The sequence below is a fragment of the Pongo pygmaeus genome, chromosome 9 (assembly GCF_028885625.2).
Source record: "Pongo pygmaeus isolate AG05252 chromosome 9, NHGRI_mPonPyg2-v2.0_pri, whole genome shotgun sequence".
Taxonomy (NCBI): domain Eukaryota; kingdom Metazoa; phylum Chordata; class Mammalia; order Primates; family Hominidae; genus Pongo; species Pongo pygmaeus.
Window position 1 is genome coordinate 59,707,471 of NC_072382.2, and position 17,564 is coordinate 59,725,034.

General features: G+C 35.4%; 1 protein-coding gene across 18 annotated transcripts in view; it reads left to right on the forward strand.

Annotated features, from left to right (window-relative positions):
- The window catches only part of SOX6 (SRY-box transcription factor 6), a 664,535-nt gene that overhangs the window by 222,231 nt on the left and 424,740 nt on the right, over window positions 1-17,564 (forward strand). The window contains exon 1 of one of the 18 annotated variants that reach the window (XM_063671130.1): window positions 6,958-7,053. The exons of 16 other annotated variants lie outside the window; for them this stretch is intronic. The gene's annotated coding sequence lies outside the window, so the exon portion shown is untranslated. Of the gene's footprint in view, window positions 1-6,957; window positions 7,054-16,123; window positions 16,234-17,564 lie in introns of those variants that run through there. One more of the 18 variants, XM_063671131.1, reaches the window with a different exon arrangement.

The window sequence follows — 17,564 nt, forward strand, 5'->3', positions numbered from 1 at the left end:
AGATTTGAAAGTTTTATTTTTTCTAATTTTCTAAAGATGCAAAGTAGTTAACAATTTCCAGCATATGGAACTGAGATGGTTAAAGGCATGTAATTAGCAGAGACACATTACTAAGCCTAATTACAGGTTAAGGTTTATTGGATGAAGTTTAGTGGTTAATTCCTTGCCTGATATCTTAGGGTTCCAAAAATAAGACGACACGGGTGTGGGCTTAAAAGAATGAAATAGCATAATTTTTAGTAAATGAGCTGTGGCTCAAATGAAGCCATGTGATAAAGCAGAAGATAGTAGCCTCTTGGGTAGACAGCCAAGTCACATGAGCTGAAGATGGGTTGGTGCCCATTTAAAAGATATTTTAAAAGAGAAAGTGAAGAGCAATGTGTATGTCACTTATATATACATGTGCAGGTAGGTAGAGGGATATTTTTTTGAAAACAAATGCCAGGAAGTATTTTTAATGATTACCCAAGGAGGCTGTTGCTTCATTAAGGTAAAAGCCAAATCTTGTTGTTTTTTTTCCAACTGAACAAATAGCCTAGTTGCAGGGAAATTCAGTTTCTTACACTTTCCTGGGCTCATTGGCAAAAGCTTCCCTTAGGTTAAAAGAATGAAGCATGTTTATTCTGAAAAACAGAAATCTTAGAATTCAGTAGGTATCCTGAGATGGCTAGAGTGCTGTCATAGGGAAAAGAGTGAAACTGTGGAGCGCTAGACTCAAGTTAGTAGTTGAAAGTCTCAGGGAACCAGAGTCACGGGCAAGCAGAAAAAATAATTTTGTAGCAGTTATGATTGACTAAAAATGGAATGTGCTTTTTGTTGTGATGATGAAGGTCTTGTCATTAGAAAGAATTAAGGACTTGACAGGTTAAAATGTTGAGTTATTCCAAATTATTTCAATATTGAAGTTTATGAGAAGATGTCCTCTGTGAGTCACCTGGCTAAGACAGGGAAGTGAGTCAACTTAAGGGACAAACATATATTCCTCTATTATGTGAAGCCAATAATGAAGTTCATGAAGGCCAGATGTACTTTCTGGGTTGCTCAAGCATATGAATAATAAAAAAAGGTGTGTTTTTATCTGTGGACAGCCAATTGATATCTGGAATTACCCCAAGTAAGAACTTTAGACTTCACCATGTATCCCCAAACCTCATAAGAATTGGTGTGAGTGGAACTGTATTATAAAGGGAAACAAGAGAAATCATTTTGTTTCTCCACAGGGTCCAGATCTGGAAAATAAGAATTTTAATCTGCATTTGGAAGAACAGGTTTTAAAAGTAGTAATAAATTAATTTACTTATCTTAAAAAGCTTCCGATCTTCTGGCACATTAAAAAGATAATAGATCACATGTTTAAGCACTTTAGAGATTTTCTGTTATTTTAGTTTCTCTTACTGAGGTAATACTTTCATTTAAAACATTAAGTATATTTTAAATTTAGACAAGTAACACACAAATACATTCTTATTGTAGAACAGTGCCTGGCACATAGTGGACTATCATTAAGCATTTGTTGAATTAATAATTATTGAAAAAAAGATGAGCAAAATTTTTCTTAATGTGCTTTCTCACCCTAAAGACTATTTCTTTTCCCAAGTGTAACTATTATTTTCAATTTTCTTTATATCCTTTCAGACTTCTTGTATAATCACATACAAATATATACCATTATATAGAAATATGCAGCTTTATTTCGTGTCAGGGTAACAGTGTCCCCTTTTACACATATTGCTTTATACTTTACATGCTTTTTTTCACTTAAAATTATGGCTTGGAGCTCTATGTCATCTTATATAGCTTTATCTCATTTCCTTCTACATAATATTTTGTACTATATATGTACCATTGTTGTATTGCTAGACATCTGAGTTATTTCCAATTTAAATATTCTCAACTGAAATTTTAGGTATTTAAATATTGAGGATGGCAAAACCTGACATCTTTTAAAATATATAAAATCAGTACAGAAAATTTCTACTTGGTAGAGTTATGAAAATTAAATAGAAAGATAAAGGCACCTAGCACTCAGTGGACCTTTAATAATTAGTCCTCTCCCTTCCTTTCATCTTCTCTGAAATCATTTGCATGAGGGTAGGATTGAAAGAATAAGGAAATATGATCTTTCACATACTCATTTTCATCTTCACTTATATGTTATTTGTATTGCTTACTGAATGTTTAATTCCCAAACTGAAGGCTGTTGAAGGTGTTGACTGACTTAGTGCCTCTTTCACCCATTGTTCTTTAATGACTGGCTGAGGAGGAACATGTTTACTAATAATGAATTAATTCATTCACTGACTAAACATCAATTTGTACCTACTATATGCCAGGGACAAAGAGGATAAAATGAAAAGACATCTGATTCTTGCAAGAATCTTACAAATTTCTCAGCAAGACAGACACATAAACTAATAAATGAATAATGTGACAAGAGCTTGGGTAAATCAGGGATGGGAACAACTAGATGAGTAGTTAGGGAAGGTTTCTTTTTTTTATTAATATACTTTAAGTTCTGGGTTACATGTGCAAAACATACTATTCTGTTACATAGGTATACATGTGCCATGGTGGTTTGCTGCAACCATCAACCTGTCACCTACATTAGGTATTTCTCATAATGTTATCCCTTCTCTAGCCAGTGTGTGATGTTCCCCAGTGTGTGATATTCCCCTCCCCATGTCCATGTGTTCTTATTGTTCAACTCTCACTTATGAGTGAGAACATGTGGTATTTAGTTTTCTGATCTTGTGATAGTTTGCTGAGAATGATGGTTTCCAGCTTCATCCGTGTCCCTACAAAGGACATGAATTCATCCTTTTTTATGGCTGCATAGTATTCCATGGTGTATATCTGCCACATTTTCTTAATCCAGTCTATCACTGATGGATGTTTGGGTTGGTTCCAAGTCTTTGCTATTGTGAATAGTGCCACAATAAACATACATGTGCATGTGTCTTTATTGTAGAATGATTTATAATCCTTTGGGTATATGCCCAGTAACGGGATTGCTGTGTCAAATGGTATTTCTGGTTCTAGATCCTTGAGGCATTGCCACATTGTCTTCCACAATGGTTGAACTAATTTACACTCCCACCAACAGTGTAAAAGCATCTGTTGTTTCCAGTCAGGGAAGGTTTTCATGGAGTAGGTGACAGTTGAGATCAAACATTAAAGGCTTATTAACATTTCATTGAACAGATGAAAGGAAAGGACAGTGGAGGCAGAGGAATAGAATGTGGAAAGGCATGAAGGAGTGAAAAAGCATGGTATCATTTAATATGTCTTTAAGGCAATACAAGAAATCTTTATTATCAGAGAGTAGTTGGTAGTGAGAAAGGCCACTTAATCCACTGAACATTTAGTAAGGGTAACAACTGTGAACTCTGGACAAAACACAAGTATCTGAAGGCACTGAAGAGCAACTTGAAACAGACTAAATCTTGAGAGGAGAATGAGCTTTGGAAGAATGAAGGGAAAGAAACTGGGTAAGTTTGTCGTTTTCAAGCTTTCTAGTATGAGGGCAGGCTGCAGAAAAAAACAGCATTTTTTTCTGACCTGGAGAATCAAGGCAACAGACTTTGGGCAATCACGACTGCTAAGAGGTGAGAAGGTAATCTTGGGAAGGAAAAAGCCACAGAAAGGGAACCCCAACTTCTATATTACAAATCTCTGACTGATCCCCAAACCATCCATGAACAGGATTGATCTCAAGTAGCTCAAGTAAGGTTAAAAGTGCTAAATAGATGTTTGAGCTACTGCTTACTGCAGGTAAGACAAAATATGCAGTTCGAGTCTCAGCAAGTAAGCTTCTTCTTCTTTTTTTTTTTTTTTTTGAGACGGAGTCTTGCTCTGTCTCCCAGGCTAGAGTGCAGTGGCGCCATCTCAGCTCACTGCAAGCTCCGCCTCCTGGGTTCATGCCATTCTCCTGCCTCAGCCTCCCAAATAGCTGGGACTACAGGCACCCGCAACCATGCCTGGCTAATTTTTTTGGTATTTTTAGTAGAGACGGGGTTTCACCGTGTTAGCCGGGATGGTCTCGATCTCCCGACTTCGTGATCCGCCCACCTTGGCCTCCCAAAGTGCTGGGATTACAGGCGTGAGCCACTGCTCCCGGCTGTAAGCTTCTTAAACAGCAATACTATTTAGAATACTATAAATGAATCTAGAGTCTCCACAGCATAGTGGTCACAATGTCTAAGATATAATCCAAAGTTGCTCAACATATGAAGAACCAGGAAAATTTGAAAAAAAAATAAGACATCTCAGTAGAGACAGATAAATTATTAAAAAGAGCCAAAGGGAACTTAAAAAAATGATATCTGAAATAAGAAAATCACTTGAGAGGACAATCAGCAGAATAGAGATGACAGTGAAACTGAAGATAGATCAATATAATTATACAATTTAAAGAACAGAGAGGCCAGGCATGGTGGCTCAAGCCTACAATGTCACCTCCCCTTTGGGAGGCCTAGGCAGGAGGACTGCTTGAGACTAGTAAGTTTGAGACCAACCTGAGCAATGTAGCAAGACCCTGTCTCTACAAAATAATAAAACTAGCTGAGAGTGGTGACACGAACCTATAGTCCTAGCTACTTGAGAGGCTGAGGTGGGATGATCACTTGAGTCCAGGAGTTCAAGTCTGCAGTGAACTAAGATGGTGCTACTGCACTCTTGTCTGGTTGTCAGAGTGAGACCCTGTCTCTTAAAAACAAAAACAAAAAACCCCAAAACAACAGAGAAAAAATTGGAAAAGAAAAGAAGATGAATATAGCATTAGGGATATATGACAATATTAAAAGGTCTAACATACATGAGTCTCAGAAAATAAAAGGGAATGATGTTGGGGCAGGGAAAAAAATTGAAGAAATAATGCCACCAATTTCCCAAATTTGGTGAAAGATATAAATGTACAGTCGTAAGAAGTTCAGCAAACTCCAAGCAAGATAAATGCAAAGAAAAGTACATCTAGGCACCTCAAAGTCAAATTACTGGAAACAAGAAAAATATACAGGCAAAAATTGTTTTTCTTTTGTAAAGACCAAGAAAAAAAGAAACACAGCTTACCAATATCAGGAATGAAAGAGGAATTATCACTATAAATCTTACAGGTATTAAACAGACAATAATAAAATATTATGAATATCTGTATGCCAAAAAGTTATAGAACTTAGATGAAACAAACAAATTTCTTAGAAAAAAACTTACTAAAACTGACACAAGATAAGAAACTGAATTTGTTCATTAAGAAAATAAAAATTTCTATAAAGAAAACTCCAGGCCCAAATGATTTCACTTGTGGATTCTATCAAACATTTAAGAAATAACATCACTCTTACATAAACTCTTTCAAAAAACAGAACAATTTCTACCTCATTTTATGAGGCCAGCATAACCCTAACCCCAAACCTGAAAAAATTATAAGAAAGGAAAATTATAGACCAATATCCTTCATGGTCATAGATGCAAAAATCTTTAACAAAACAACAGCAAATCCAGCAATGTAGGAAAAGGATGAAATATCACGACGAAGTAGGGTTTAGTCCAGAAATACAAGATTGGTTTAACATTTGGAAAATGTCGCTGTATTAACAGAGTAAATGAGAAATCATATGATCATTTCAATAGATGCAGAAAAAACAGTTCACCACACCCATTAATAATTAAAAACTCCCAGAAATCTAGGAATATAATAAAACTATTTTAATCTGAAAAGGATGGCTAGGAAAAACCTACAACTAACATCATATTTGATGGTGAAATAGTGAATGCTTTCTTCCCAAGATGGGAAACAAGATAGTGTCCATGCTCATTCATCCTACTTGACATTGTATTTAAAGTCCAACCATTAGAATGAGGCAAGACAAGGAAGCAAATAGTATAATAATATAAGAGGTAAAAAGTAGGACTGTATCTTTGCCAAAGTCATGTGATACAAGGATGATTTCTTTTGTATTTTAATATATTAAGTGGGTGGGGATCAAAATTGCATAGTAAACAATGGGAAAAATGATTTCATTTTGAGTCAACTTTTACAAATTAAAATTAAAATTAAAAATAAGTTTATATATTGGCAGCATTCATTTATAATTCTAACTGTGCATTAATTCTTAGAAGAGTGATCATGTCTCTTGTAAGTTGGATTCCTAAGTATTTTATTCTCTTTGAAGCAATTGTGAATGGGAGTTCACTCATGATTTGGCTCTCTGTCTGTTATTGGTGTATAAGAATGCTTGTGATTTTTGTACATTGATTTTGTATCCTGAGACTTTGCTGAAGTTGCTTATCAGCTTAAGGAGATTTTGGGCTGAGACAATGGGGTTTTCTAGACATACAATCATGTCATCTGCAAACAGGGACAATTTGACTTCCTCTTTTCCTAATTGATCACCCTTTATTTCCCTCTCCTGCCTAATTACCCTGGCCAGAACTTCCAACACTATGTTGAATAGGAGTGGTGAGAGAGGGCATCCCTGTCTTGTGCCAGTTTTCAAAGGGAATGCTTCCAGTTTTTACCCATTCAGTATGATATTGGCTGTGGGTTTGTCATAGATAGCTCTTATTATTTGAGATACGTCCCATCAATACCTAATTTATTGAGAGTTTTTAGCATGAAGCGTTGTTGAATTTTGTCAAAGGCCATTTCTGCATCTATTGAGATAATCATGTGGTTTTTGTCTTTGGTTCTGTTTATATGCTGGATTACATTTATTGATTTGTGTATATTGAACCAGCCTTGCATCCCAGGGATGAAGCCCACTTGATCATGGTGGATAAGCTTTTTGATGTGCTGCTGGATTCTGTTTGCCAGTATTTTACTGAGGATTTTTGCATCAATGTTCATCAAGGATATTGGTCTAAAATTCTCTTTTTTGGTTGTGTCTCTTCCTGGCTTTGGTAACAGGATGATGCTGGCCTCATAAAATGAGTTACGGAGGATTCCCTCTTTTTCTATTGATTGGAATCGTTTCAGAAGGAATGGTACCCGTTCCTCCTTGTACCTCTGGTAGAATTCAGCTGTGAATCCATCTGGTCCTGGACTCTTTTTGGTTGGTAAGCTATTGATTATTGCCACAATTTCAGCTCCTGTTATTGGTCTATTCAGAGATTCAACTTCTTCCTGGTTTAGTCTTGGGAGAGTGTATGTGTCGAGGAATTTATCCATTTCTTCTAGATTTTCTAGTTTATTTGCGTAGAGGTGTTTGTAGTATTCTCTGATGGTAGTTTGTATTTCTGTGGGATTGGTGGTGATATCCCCTTTATCATTTTTTATTGCATCTATTTGATTCTTCTCTCTCTTTTTCTTTATTAGTCTTGCTAGCGGTCTATCAATTTTGTTGATCCTTTCAAAAAACCAGCTCCTGGATTCATTAATTTTTTGAAGGGTTTTTTGTGTCTCTATTTCCTTCAGTTCTGCTCTGATTTTAGTTATTTCTTGCCTTCTGCTAGCTTTTGAATGTGTTTGCTCTTGCTTTTCTAGTTGTTTTAATTGTGATGTTAGGGTGTCAATTTTGGATCTTTCCTGCTTTCTCTTGTGGGCATTTAGTACTATAAATTTCCCTCTACACACTGCTTTGAATGCATCCCAGAGATTCTGGTATGTTGTGTCTTGGTTCTCGTTGGTTTCAAAGAACATCTTTATTTCTGCCTTCATTTCATCATGTACCCAGTAGTCATTCAGGAGCAGGTTGTTCAGTTTCCATGTAGCTGAGCGGTTTTGAGTGAGTTTCTTAATCCTGAGTTCTAGTTTGATTGCATTGTGGTCTGAGAGACAGTTTGTTATAATTTCTATTCTTTTACATTTGCTGAGGAGAGCTTTACTTCCAAGTATGTGGTCAATTTTGGAATAGGTGTGGTGTGGAGCTGAAAAAAATGTATATTTTGTTGATGTGGGGTGGAGAGTGCTGTCGATGTCTATTAAGTCTGTTTGGTGCAGAGCTGAGTTCAATTCCTGGATACCCTTGTTGACTTTCTGTCTCGTTGATCTGTCTAATGTTGACAGTGGGGTGTTAAAGTCTCCCATTATTATTGTGTGGGAGTCTAAGTCTGTTTGTAGGTCACTCAGGACTTGCTTTATGAATCTGGGTGCTCCTGTATTGGGTGCATATATATTTAGGATAGTTAGCTCTTCTTGTTGAATTGATCCCTATACCATTATGTAATGGCCTTCTTTGTCTCTTTTCATCTTTGTTGGTTTAAAGTCTGTTTTATCAGAGCCTAGGATTGCAACCCCTGCCTTTTTTTGCTTTCCATTTGCTTGGTAGATCTTCCTCCATCCTTTTATTTTGAGCCTATGTGTGTCTCTGCACGTGAGATGGGTTTCCTGAATACAGCACACTGATGGGTCTTGAGTCTTTATCCAATTTGCCAGTCTGTGTCTTTTAATTGGAGCATTTAGTCCATTTACATTTAAAGTTAATATTGTTATGTGTGAATTTGATCCTGTCGTTATGATGTTAGCTGGTTATTTTGCTCATTAGTTGATGCAGTTTCTTCCTAGTCTCGATGGTCTTTACATTTTGGCATGATTTTGCAGTGGCTGGTACTGGTTGTGCCTTTCCATGTTTAGTGCTTCCTTCAGGAGCTCTTTTAGGGCAGGCCTGGTGGTGACAAAATCTCTCAGCATTTGCTTGTCTGTAAAGCATTTTATTTCTCCTTCACTTATGAAGCTTAGTTTGGCTGGATATGAAATTCTGAGTGGAAAATTCTTTTCTTTAAGAATGTTGAATATTGGCCCCCACTCTCTTCTGGCTTGTAGAGTTGCTGCCGAGAGATCCGCTGTTAGTCTGATGGGCTTCCCTTTGTGGGTAACCCGACCTTTCTCTCTGGATGCCCTTAACATTTTTTCCTTCATTTCAACTTTGGTGAATTTGACAATTATGTGTCTTGGAGTTGCTCTTCTCGAGGAGTATCTTTGTGGCGTTCTCTGTATTTCCTGAATTTGAATGTTGGCCTGCCTTGCTAGACTGGGGAAATTCTCCTGTATAATATCCTGCAGAGTGTTTTCCAACTTGGTTCCATTCTCCCTGTCACTTTCAGGTACACCAATCAGACGCAGATTTGGTCTTTTCACATAGTCCCATATTTCTTAGAGGCTTTGTTCGTTTCTTTTTATTCTTTTTTCTCTAAACTTCCTGCTCAATGAAATAAAAGAGGATACAAACAAATGGAAGAACATTCCATGCTCATGGGTAGGAAGAATCAATATTGTGAAAATGGCCATACTACCCAAGGTAATTTATAGATTCAGTGCCATCCCCATCAAGCTACCAAGACTTTCTTCACAGAATTGGAAAAAACTACTTTAAAGTTCACATGGAACCAAAAAAGAGCCCACATTGCCAAGTCAATCCTAAGCCAAAAGAAGAAAGCTGGAGGCCTCACGCTAACTGACTTCAAACTATACTACAAGGCTACAGTAACCAAAACAGCATGGTAGTGGTACCAAAACAGAGATATAGATCAATGGAACAGAACAGAGCCCTCAGAAATAACGCCGCATATCTATAACTATCTGATCTTTGACAAACTTGAGAAAAACAAGCAATGGGGAAAGGATTCCCTATTTAATAAGTGGTGTTGGGAAAACTGGCTAGCCATATGTAGAAAGCTGAAACTGGATCCCTTCCTTACACCTTATACAAAAATTAATTCAAGATGGATTAAAGACTTAAATGTTAGACCTAAAACCATAAAAACCCTAGAACAAAACCTAGGCATTACCATTCAGGACATAGGCATGGGCAAGGACTTCATGTCTAAAACACCAAAAACAATGGCAACAAAAGCCAAAATTGACAAATGGGATCTAATTAAACTAAAGAGCTTCTCCACAGCAAAAGAAACTACCATCAGAGTGAACAGGCAACCTACAAAATGGGAGAAAATTTTCACAACCTACTCATCTGACAAAGGGCTAATATCCAGAATCTGCAATGAACTCCAAGAAATTTACAAGAAAAAACAAACAACCCCATCAAAAAGTGGGCAAAGGATATGAACAGACACTTCTCAAAAGAAGACATTTATGCAGCCAAAAGACACATGAACAAATGCTCATCATCACTGCCCATCAGAGAAATGCAAATCAAAACCACAATGAGATACCATCTCACAGCCGTTAGAATGGCAATCATTAAAAAGTCAGGAAACAACAGGTGCTGGAGAGGATGTGGAGAAATAGGAACACTTTTACAAGGTCGGTGGGCTGTAAACTAGTTCAACCATTGTGGAAGTCAGTGTGGCGATTCCTCAGGGATCTAGAACTAGAAATACCGTTTGACCCAGCCATCCCATTACTGGGTATATACCCAAAGGACTATAAATCATGCTGCTATAAAGACACATGCACACGTATGTTTATTGCGGCACTATTCACAATAGCAAAGACTTGGAACCAACCCACATGTCCAACAATGATAGACTGGATTAAGAAAATGTGGCACATAGACACCATGGAATACTATGCAGCCATAAAAAATGATGAATTCATGTCCTTTGTAGGGACATGGATGAAATTGGAAATCATCATTCTCAGTAAAACTATCGCAAGGACAAAAAACCAAACACCGCATGTTCTCACTCATAGATGGGAATTGAACAATGAGAACACATGGACACAGGAAGGGGAACATCACACTCTGGGGACTGTTGTGGGGTGGGGGGAGTGGGGAGGGATAGCATTAGGAGATATACCTAATGGTATATGACAAGTTGACGGGTGCAGCACACCAGCATGGCACATCTATACGTATGTAACTAACCTGCACATTGTGCACACGTACCCTAAAATTTAAAGTATAATAATAATAATAAAAAAAAGGAAAAAAAGAAAAGAGTGATCATGTTTTTCAGAGTAATTTTTCAGGTCAAATATTATGAAAGCAAAATCAATTTTCACACTGTAGTACCATCTGTCATAACAAAGGCCATTTTTGCAAAGAAAATTTCCTAAGGACTTTGCTTAATCTTTTTATATTCAAATAATTCTTTTATGAATAATCTACCATAATGACTATCATTCCTGCCACTTTCTGGTTTTTCAGTTTTTATCGTAGTCTAACTGTAAATTGTTGATTTTTCAATGGTTTGAGCCGTTCTCTGGCACTATATTTCTTTGCTTCATGAAATCTTGCATCTTTTGCAAGATTTGTGATTTTGCTTTGCAGTCACCTTACATTTTTATTTTGAATAGTGGTTTCAATGCCACAGTGCAATATCTGGTAATTGACTAGCCTGATTCTCAAACTTGACTGAAAAAAAAATTACCGGTATATGGCATTTTAAAAAGTATTCTTTTGCTTAGGTTACACTTCAACCAGTTAAATCAATCTTTTGAAGTGGGACCCAGGCATCAATAGTTTTTACAGGTCTCCATGTGACTCCAGTGTGCCGAGAAGTTTGAAACCACTGAGCAATGATGATCAAAGATACAAGGACATTAACCCACATGTGTGAGATACATGTTAAGTTAATCTGTGAGGGGTGTTTACCTGAAGACTAATTTTACAAATGGTAAGTTTATTAATGAAGGCATTTTACCTTCTGTATAATTTTAGTGACTCACATAATGAATATTTGGATAATGAGAGAATCTCCTAAATTCATTGAGTACCAAGTATATATGGACCAGGAATACAGTGGTGAACTAAAATGTATGTTGTACCTTTCTGTAGTTTACAGTCCAAATAAGAGGAAGGCATTAAATAAATATTTAGTTGTAGTTTAATAAATAAAATGAAGGAAAAGGGAGACCTATTTCGGTTTGGGATCAAGGATGGTGACTATACATTAGTGATATTAAAGCTGAGACATAAATTATAAGTAGGATATAGTTTGGTGAAGAGGAGACAGAAGAGGGAACAGTATTTATGAGGGCCATAAATAGAAAAGTAGCTTGCAATCTCTAAGAACAGATATCAGGGAAGATGATTTAGAGAACATTCAACAGAGAATAGTTAGAGAAGATCAGGTCTTATGTTGCTAAGTGTGTGTATATGTGTCAGGAAATAGGACTAGAAAGATAATGTGGAATCAGCTTATTAATGAGTGTTATATCTATATGCAGGAATCTATATCCTGTAGGTTATGGGGAAATAATGAAGGTTTTTAAGTAGGATATTGACATGATTAGATTTTATGTTTCAGGGACATGACTCGGTTACTTCACCCCCCACTTGCCCCCCACACAAAAGATTTTTCCAATGTGATATTCTCAACTTAGAATCAGGAAAGTAAACTTTTCTTTGTTTTGTGTTTCCTACATTAAGGTAAAATTATTGAAGTTGAATGGATTTCTCCTTCAATTCTCATTATTGTCCACTTCCCAAGCTAAACGCAAAACCACATGTATAAGAACAACAACAAAAAACAACTCTGCTAATATTCCTCAAGGGCCATATGCATACCAATACAAGCAGAGTCTCCCTATGAGCATTGCGTTTTGCCAAAGACAGCTTTGAAATAAGGCTGGGGGAGCTTGAGAGCCATACTCAAGGGGTTGGCCCCAGAGAACAATATGGCTCCAGATGCCACAGATCTCTGAACATGTTAACGTGGCCCAAGGCAATTCAATAGCAACAAACATGAAACTATCCTCTTAGTTTGAATGACTGTTAGCTAGTAGGAAAGGAAATGTGAGAGAAAAAAATGCAAAATTTTAATTAAATAATGTTTTACATATTTTTCTCCTTTGGACTCAATTCAGTCACAAATGATGTAGCAGTTGCCTGGGATTTCCACAGCATTAATTAATTCAAAAGAGCAAAAAATGAATCAGAACCAAAAACATATTTATTATGCCCTTCTTTCCTTTTAAGCATCATGAAAAGCTTAGCGTCTCTTGTGATCACAGGAGTTTGCATTTCTAAGACTTGGGTGTATCCAATTTAAAATGGATTAAAATATGCTCCCAACATAATAATAAAGAAAAGATTTTAAAAAATTTTTTCTTTACTTTTCTGTTTACTGAAAAGTTTTTCTTTTAAGTGATGGAAATAAGACATGAAAATAATGACACTACTGAGATTAAGCATACCTCAAGAGCATTTTTGTTTATTTTCCAAGGATAAAATGCACTTCAATAAACATTTTACAGGCATGATTTAAACTTACCCTCTTTTTATTACAAAATATAGATGCCTCTGATATTAAAAATGTTGCTTTTAACCCACTGACAATCAGAATCCAAGAAAAGAAATGAAATAGTCACAGCTGAGTCAGCTAAAGTGACAATTAGATCTGGAGATGTCAACTTTTGGGGGAAATTATAGAAAAGGTGAACTGAATATTAATTGGGATCAGGGAAGCACATAATCTAAATTCTAGTTATGATTCTGCCACAGATTAACTGCGTGAACTGTTTCATTTAGTTCATCTCAAATCTGTACTAGCCCTGTACTATTACTACTGATAATAATAATAACAGTACTTGAAGTAATTGAGAGTTTACAATGTCCTAGTACTTTGTGCCTTTTTATTCTGCTTTTCACTCTTTTAAAATTAGAGCTCTGATTAATGAAGAAACAGGAAAATGATTTCTATTTCTGGAAAGATACCCTTTTTCCAGATGAAAAAGTCCTCTAGGATCTGCTGTATAGCTCTCTGGCATTTTCTGTATTAATTGTACATGGTCTTCAGTGGGACAATTCCAAAGAGAGATAGATACTACAGGTCAGAAAGAAAAAAAAAGCATTATGTTCATTTCTGATATTTTAGTTTGCTTTCTATGCTGCCATTCTTTTTTTCCCGTTGTTCAGTGTCAGTGATTACATGGTAATAGCTAAATTTGCTGAAACCATTTTTATTTCTATTTTAGAATGTAAAAAGGTGCATTTCACTTAAGACTATGCTTCTTGAAATTTCTCAATTTTATCAGTTTATTTCTATCTTTTCCTAGAGTTGTTTGAACATTTTTTTAACTCTAAAATTGAGGGTGTGTCAGAATTGTTGCAAGCAAAGATAGAGGTAATCATACGTGGTTTTTGTTATAAGCTTTGTGTTGATACTGACTGCTATTTAAAATAGTATCTCTAAGATGAATCTACTTTTAGCATTTTTTCTTTTTCACGTGAATTTATTGTGCAACAACTAATCAAATTTTTCTCTTATGTTACATTATTTTATTACCTTTATTCTTCTAGGATGTCATGGAGGTGATTTGAACAGGGAACTCAGTATAGAATGAGTTAATCTATTATTGCACATTTATGTATTTCTTAGGTTTCTAAAGACTTCCTCCTAAGTGCCAACATTATTTTTACATTTTAACTATATGTTCTGATTCCTAAACAGTTTCTTGTTTAGAAAAAATAGAAAGGTTAAAGAAGATAATTAAAATAACCTATATTTCATTATCAGAGAAGCTCTCATTAATATTTTGGTATAATATATATGAGGGTGAGGTTATATCATAGTTTTATCTTCTGATTTTTACATTTACTTTTTTAACAACGTTTCTCAATGGCTCAGCTATCACTACAAACATATGATTCCTGAGCTGTTCCCTGAGTTGAGTGTCTGTTAAGGCTATTTATCTCTACATTGAGTGGTCTCCCAGTTGCTGGGTTTTTTTTGAGTTCTTGTGTCTGCATTTTTTGGTTTCCTGTCTGCCTTTTTCAGACTTGAAGTTGTCATTTCTCTGTAATTAGTGTTTTTGCCTTTAGCAATATCAGTCCTCCTCCTATACTCTTTTATAAGCTGCTACTTCTATTTGGCTATGGGCTGTTAAATTAGATAAGAAAAGAGGGAAAACTAACATTTTATAGGCCTCTCTTTTGTTGTATAGCACTAATGTAGGTGCTTTTACATGTGATGCCATTTAATTCTCAAAATAACTCATTGAATTGTTATTAGTTCATATTTTAAGGGTATTAAAGATCCATTTATTGAGCACTTAGTATATGCTAGGCACTGTGCTAAGAACATTACATGTATCTATTGGGCTTATTCCTGCAACACTCCAGCAAGGTGAACTATTGTACAGATAAAGATACCTGGACTCAGAGAAGTTGAGCAACTTGCCCAAGATTATATTATTGGTAAGTGGTGGAAGCAGGATTTGAACCTAGGTGTGCTCCTCATATAATTAAAATTATGCTACAGTTATGCTTAAGTAAGAGTAAATAGATTCTGAGCTGAGGAATTCTCCTTTAAGAAAAGTAAATAAGCTTTAATGTATTTCCTCGAGACATCTGTTTTGGATTTTCCTGCCTTTCTCTTTCTTCTTATTGCTCTGTTATAGGGATGTTGCTGTATAAGGAATCTATGGAGCAATGTAGTGACATAAGTGTGGAAGAGTCTAAGGAACTCAATATTTAAGCTGAATTAATCCTAAAAGAATGAACTTTAAACATTTTATGAAGGAAAGAGCAATTCTTATTATTGTTACAGAAGTCTCTATTTCATGACTCATGGAATCGTGAGTGCATTCTTTGCTAAATTTCCTATATCAAAAGGTACTTACACAGAAGTTAATACAATAATTAGCTAACACACCATTGTATAGCTACATTTCTCAGGAAAACAGGATTTAATCTCAATGTATACTTCAAATTATCCATGAAAAGGGAGCAAAAACTTTTAATTAGTTTTTGTTTGTTTGTTTGTTTTGGTGCTTAAGAGATTAAGTTGTGCTTAAGAGCTTGGTCTTTAGCTAGTCTGCCTAGGTTAAAATCCTGACTCTGCCATTACTAGTACAACTAGTACAACTACCCTGGAGTTGACAATGATTCCACATTGAACTCTCTAACTTCATTTTAGGTCCATTTCTTAGATCTAAGCACAGAAACACCTAAAGTTGCAGTATTTTATTCAGAATAGACACTAGCTTCAAGTGAGGAATTAAATATAGCATCTCTTTACCTTTAGATAATTTTCCCCCAAGTTGAGAGATTTCCTCTGCCTTTTGAAAATATGATACTATATTAGGTAAAAGGGTTACAGTGCAGTTCTTTTCAACAGCTGAATTGAGTGTTGAACATGCTTGGTATCCTATAATAGAGAGCACTCCTTATAAATTTGCTATTTTATTATTGAAAGTGCAAATAGCAAATTATTCTCCCTCCCTCTGTTGTGTGCATGTGCAAGACAAAGATAAAAGCCATGTTTCCTTCGTGGAAGGGTGTGGAGGTAGAGGATGATTTCAATTAGAAATAATGACAGCAATAGAGGCTTCCAATGAAGATATCGTGGCCACCAAAGGACAAAGGCAAGAAGTTAATTCCTGAAGTCAAGGTATTTGATTAAACATTTAGGCTGTTCTTTATGTGTACAGATGCCAAGTATGTTGTTATTTACAAGCTGAGTGACACCGTATTTGACAAAGGTATTTTCTGAATTATTTGATGATGGTTGGGAGAGAAGCAACCCTGTGATATCCAGAGAACCTTTAATAATTAAAGTAAAAATAACATTTTGATAAGCAAAAACTTTGCTTTTTAAGACTTTTGCTCCTCTTTTATAATGATTAAATGTAAGAAATGGCTTATTTTAATGGTGGTTTATTATTCTAGTTAATAACATTCACTTAGAAAAATTACCAGACTTTGATTAGAAAGTCTATTGTATGCGTGTGTGTTTTTTTTCCCACTACCTTAACAAATAGTTTTAGAAATAGCTTACAACTTAGTGTCACCCTAAGGTGTTTTTATGTCTAAACATTTATTTTTAAAACTTTGGTATTGTGTTCATTGTGCCTCTGCCTGTGTGTGTATGTGTGTGTATGTTTGGGTTTTGGGAGGGAGTTGGGGAATAAGAAGAAATTTTAGATATGGAAGTCGGTGAAAGATGATGTGTGAGACTAGAATTTTGTACTGAAAAAGAAAAGGTTTCAACCATGTTTTCTCTTTTGGAGAGAAAAAGAATGAAACTGACTATATTATGCATATTTTAATGAAGAATGTATATAAATATAATTTGGAAAATTATAAAAACAAACTTACTTTCTAGAGATGGAAGAAAATATATTTGACTTAAAAAATTGCAGCAGAGGTAAAGAAAAAAAATTGAACATATTTTAAGTGTAGTGTCCAATTGGGATAAAGTTTTAACAGAACAGGCTGAGCCATTTATAGATTACAACACTTTTAATTTTCTCAGTGTTACAAAGTGTTTATTTTGATAAAGAATTTGTTGATGCTCTATCAGCTTTTCCATGTGCAGAAGTGCAACTGGGTGATTAGTTAGGCTTGAGGCTAGCAGCCAAAATGTAGAAATTTGGTCCCCAGTTCTTTTTCTGGAATAAGAAAAAGCTACTGAGTTTTCCTGAGCCTTGATTCCCTATTGCAGAAATTCTTCCCTATCAAGGATGTCAGCGCTTTTCTCTCTTCTCATTTTCCTTCTTTCTTTCTAAAATTCTCTTTTTGTCTCATGGTATTACCATCTTCATCTGTGTTTAATTAAGTAAGTACTAATTTTGGAGGTATTCTAGGGTTTATGTTAGCTTAGTCATATGGAAATTCTTTACATTTGCATCAATTTTTTCTATAATTGTAAAGCTAAAGAATCTATTTTTTTTTACTGTAAGTTTAAAGACAAGGAATCTAAAACTTGGAGAGATTATTTGG